The sequence below is a fragment of the Bombus fervidus genome, unplaced genomic scaffold (genome assembly GCF_041682495.2).
Source record: "Bombus fervidus isolate BK054 unplaced genomic scaffold, iyBomFerv1 scaffold0103, whole genome shotgun sequence".
In the NCBI taxonomy this organism is placed as follows: domain Eukaryota; kingdom Metazoa; phylum Arthropoda; class Insecta; order Hymenoptera; family Apidae; genus Bombus; species Bombus fervidus.
Genome location: NW_027212665.1, coordinates 5001 through 10000, shown reverse-complemented (window position 1 = coordinate 10000; position 5000 = coordinate 5001). Strand labels below are relative to the sequence as shown.

Sequence of the window (5000 nt, the reverse complement as noted above, 5' to 3'; positions counted from 1 at the left end):
GAGTATAGGCGCGACGCTTCAGCGCCATCCATTTTCAGGGCTAGTTGCTTCGGCAGGTGAGTTGTTACACACTCCTTAGCGGATTCCGACTTCCATGGCCACCGTCCTGCTGTCTTAAGCAACCAACGCCTTTCATGGTATCCCATAAGCGTCGACTTAGGCGCCTTAACTCCACGTTTGGTTCATCCCACAGCGCCAGTTCTGCTTACCAAAATTGGCCCACTTGGCACTCTGATCCGACAATTGTATCTCGTGGCTTCATGATCCAAGCAAGCCAGAGATCTCACCCATTTAAAGTTTGAGAATAGGTTGAGGTCGTTTCGGCCCCAAGGCCTCTAATCATTCGCTTTACCAGATGAGACTCGTACGCGTTCGATGAGAACGGACGAGTGCCAGCTATCCTGAGGGAAACTTCGGAGGGAACCAGCTACTAGATGGTTCGATTAGTCTTTCGCCCCTATACCCAGTTCCGACGATCGATTTGCACGTCAGAATCGCTACGGACCTCCATCAGGGTTTCCCCTGACTTCGTCCTGACCAGGCATAGTTCACCATCTTTCGGGTCCCAACGTGTACGCTCTAGGTGCGCCTCTCCTCGCAATGAGAACGAGACGCCCCGGGAGTGCGGGGCCGCATTGTCTCGCGGCCCATCCTCCCTCGATCGGACACGCGCAACCCACTCAGGGTGGGCACGCGCGCCGATTTTCACTTTCATTTCGCCTTTAGGTTTACAAGTCCCAATGACTCGCGTACATGTTAGACTCCTTGGTCCGTGTTTCAAGACGGGTCCTGAGAGTACCCAAAGCAATAGCGTCGCCGACCGGTAATCAGAGACTCGGCCAGTCCAAGAAATCCGCCAGCCAACAGCTGCCGACGCCCCAGCACGGAATTAAACTCCGTAAAAACTGAGAACGATCGACGATGCTTGCGGCGGTCTAGACGCACACACATTCGAGAATGGATTGGTTGCGGCCCGATACCGTCTAGTGTACCGTCGTGCAGTCGGCCGGGCGACCGAGGGTCTGCCGCGTGCGCCGAAGCGACGCGACAGTCACCCGCTCGGGCCGTAGACCGACACACAACGGGTCGCGACGTTCTACTAGGGGAGAAGTGCACGACTACGACGCCGGAGCGTTCGAATCGAAGGTGGCGTGCCCTCGCCAATGGAACCACGAAGGCCCACCCGGAGCATCGCTCACCAACGATCACCGACGCCGTCGACGATGAATCTCCCCATTCGATCTTTTGGGTTTCTCAGGTTTACCCCTGAACGGTTTCACGTACTCTTGAACTCTCTCTTCAAAGTTCTTTTCAACTTTCCCTCACGGTACTTGTTCGCTATCGGTCTCGTGGTTGTATTTAGCCTTAGATGGAGTTTACCACCAACTTAGGGCTGCACTCTCAAGCAACCCGACTCTAAGGAGAGATCCTCCCGAAACGCGTTCCGGTCACTACGGGCCTGGCACCCTCTGTGGGTACATGGCCCCATTCAAGATGGACTTGGACGCGGTTCGACGTCACGGGATAAACGGATCCTCCCGAACACTACATTTCCCAACGGCGGAACCGCGGGATTCAGTGCTGGGCTAATTCCTGTTCGCTCGCCGCTACTAAGGAAATCCTTGTTAGTTTCTTTTCCTCCGCTTAGTAATATGCTTAAATTCAGCGGGTGATCTCGCCTACTCTGAGGTCGCTTCAACGTCACGACACGGTGACAATTTTTTTTTTCAAAGAAAAAAAAATTTCGTGCCATGTGGGCGCGATTCGAGAAAAGCAAGACGGTTTGATAACAATGCGACAGAGGGTCTTTATTTTTATTTCTCTCTCCGAGAATCGCCTCAAAGAGAAAAAAAAATAAAAAAAAAAAATTAATTCGAATAGAATCGAGAACCTTATATTCTATCTCGATCGAGAAACGTTTTATGCATCTCGCCAAAGTGCCTTTTAAACTTCGTTCGTCGTATCATGTTCGAGCTAAGACTCACGCAAGACACCCGTAACGATCTCCGGTTTTTAACGCCCGTCCTCTTTGTATAATATATATATATATATATACACGTGTTATGTATAATATATCTCCCGTAGCCGTTTCTCTCTTCTCGACGATTCCAGCGGTTCCTTGTTTTCGCCTGTTATTGCTGGCACAGAGATCGAACACGCGACATGTATATAACATATCGGTTTCTTTGCTCTGTACCAACGACGAAAACGCACGGGAACTCACGCAAGTGGAAAAGCGAGCGCGAGACGTACACAACGGGGTGAATTTATTACTCGGGGACTGGACGACCGGCGATACGTTAGGATGCGCGGTCCAGCGATAGACGACGAAGAGACATGGGATGACCAACGATCTCTTTTTCTCTAATACTCGGAGCGCCGAATCGCCTTAAAGCAAAAAAAAATCACACGCGCGTACGTCGTACGTACGGCGCGTGTATACCTCGTCTCTAATCAAGTTTCGTTAGTCTTTCTCGAGCCTCGCCAAAGAGGATCGTTCTCTTCCTCTGCGCGATCTCTCCGTGCCAATGTCAGAGATTATTCTCTTTCGCACGACGACGAAAACGACTATTTTCGACGATCCGAACAACTTTGTAACGGACTCACATGCACATCTTAAAATCGAGTACAGAAACGTTGCGCAACACCGTGAGCTTTTCTCTTCTTCGTCACCCTTAAATATAGCCGATCGTAGACGCACGCTAGATCGTAACACACTTTTCGTTGATTTCCGACGAACGTGGCTTTGGGCCAGGCGCGCGGGCAGAGAGATACGCGACCGACGGGGAAAAATTCGTCCCGATACATGTACGCGTACTCTCCGATCTCCGCGCAACGCTGGGGATCATCTCCCTAAGTCATCAGCGTTCGAAGAAATCTCGTGTGTCCGTTCCCGGATCTACGGCTTTCTCTGGGTTCGCGAAGAACAGAAAAAAGCACAGAGGATGAAAAACGCAACGACGACCCATCGATGCGACGGTCCTCGTTGTCTTCTCGTCAGTCGTCTCGCGCCTGCAGAATACATCTCTGCCGCACGAACAGACGGAGTGGGTATTCGATCCCTGGGGCTGTACGAGTAAAAACATCTTGATGAAAAGACGGTTGTGTTTCTTTAAGGCACACAGTTTTTCGTTACGCCACCAAGTTTAGGTTTAGGTTTTAATATCTTGGTTCTCTTTTCTCTCCTCTCTCGACTGACTTTGTTCAAAAATATTTTTGCTTTCTCTCAGTCTCGCCAAAAATTCATTTAAGACGACGTCGGGGGCGCGGTCATTCGTGCTTATCGAAGACTAACAAAACGTAGCAGAGGCTGATACAAAAAGAAAAAAAAAATCGGCCACGAAGAAAACTCGCTCTGTGTATCTCGATAACCGCGTCGACGACGACGGTTCTCTCCGCGCTCTTTTAATTCGTATCCTTCTTCTTGCGCTTCGTCCGACTCAGAAACGTTCGTAAAACACGAACGACGGCGGGTTGTCAAGCCAAGAAGGGACAGAGAAGAGACGGAGGTAGTTTTGCGAGTCTCCCGTGAACGCGATAGATTTTTCATATATATTTGTATCGAGAGCATGCGTACGCCGGTCTCCACACGATCCAGCGACGAACGCCGACGAACGTCCAACAATCGCTCGTACGTCGCGTACGAGCCCTCGACCGCTCTTTAATTCGTATTCTTTTGCTTGGCGCTCGTCCTCCGACTCAGAAACGTTCGTTTAAAGATAAAACGAACGACGGCGGGCTGTCGACGAGGCAAGAAAGAACAGAGAGATACGGACCGAGAGCAACGATACGCAACGCAAGCAGTCTTAGGTTTACGTGAGCAACCCTCAGCCAGGCGTGGTCCAGGAATTGTATCCGTGGACCGCAATGTGCGTTCGAAATGTCGATGTTCATGTGTCCTGCAGTTCACACGTTGACGCGCAATTAGCTGCGTTCTTCATCGACCCACGAGCCAAGTGATCCACCGTTCAGGGTAATCGTTTATGCATGGATTTTTGTTTGTGTACTCAGGTTTTTGTACTCTTATTCTCGGTTCGAAAGAAGCCGATATCCGACAAACGTCCGACCAACGGGAATCGAACGCGCGGAAGTCGCCATATGATTGACGACACGAAAATACGTTCGAAAACGAAATCGGACGGACTGCGCGACGACACACGCAGCCCGCCGACCGGGCGTAAAGTGCATTATAATATATAACAACCAACGAGATCGAAGCTCCGTTCGTCAGGAAACGACGGGGATATAACACCCGATTCTGAATCCTCTGTACAGCACACGATCTCGCGAAGAAAGCGCACGGTGGCTAGCCCATGATATATATATATGTTCGTTCCTCTCGTCCAGTTATTCGAAGCAAACAGCCGATATGCATCTCCATCGTTCGGGTAAAAAAAAATCGATGGGACGCGCACGGTCGTAGTCTTCCTCGCGCGGTCGTTTCTTCCCGATAGCCAGAAGCAGAGTTTGAAAAACTCTAGCGACGGAACGAGGCATTAGACTCTCGACAACGAGGATACAGACACGGCCGGCGGTCCCCTCTGAATCGACTTCGGTGGTTCAGGTAAAAATAAAAAAAATCGATGGGACGCGCACGGTCGTCCTTCCTCTTCCTCGCGCGCGGTCTATTCTTCCCGATAGCCAGAAGCAGAGTTTGAAAAACTCTAGCGACGGAACGAGGCATTAGACTCGCGACAACGAAGATAGAGAGACGGCCGGCGGTCCCCTCTGAATCCACTTTGGTCGCTCAGGTAAAAATAAAAAAAAATTCGAAAGGGACGCGCACGGTCGTCCTTCCTCTTCCTCGCGCGGTCTTTTCTTCCCGATAGCCAGAAGCAGAGTTTGAAAAACTCTAGCGACGGAACGAGGCATTAGACTCTCGACAACGAGGATAGAGAGACGGCCGGCGGTCCCCTCCGAACGGATGGCGACAACGACGACTAAAGCGCGAAAAATCGCGACGAAAAGGAACGCATCTCCGTTCAGGTGTATGTGTGTGC

At 50.8% G+C, this 5000-nt stretch overlaps 2 non-coding genes across 2 annotated transcripts in view; both read right to left on the bottom strand.

The window, feature by feature from the left end:
• Positions 1-1693, bottom strand: part of LOC139997539 (large subunit ribosomal RNA) — a 4174-nt gene extending 2481 nt beyond the window's left edge. The window contains exon 1 of the ribosomal RNA XR_011802902.1: positions 1-1693. This exon is cut by the window's left edge and continues 2481 nt beyond it. This is a non-coding gene — a ribosomal RNA (large subunit ribosomal RNA).
• Positions 1694-3821: 2128 nt separating this feature from the next.
• Positions 3822-3976, bottom strand: LOC139997534 (5.8S ribosomal RNA). The gene has a single exon (XR_011802897.1). It is a non-coding gene; the product is annotated as a 5.8S ribosomal RNA (ribosomal RNA).
• Between the last annotated feature and the right edge of the window lie 1024 nt (positions 3977-5000).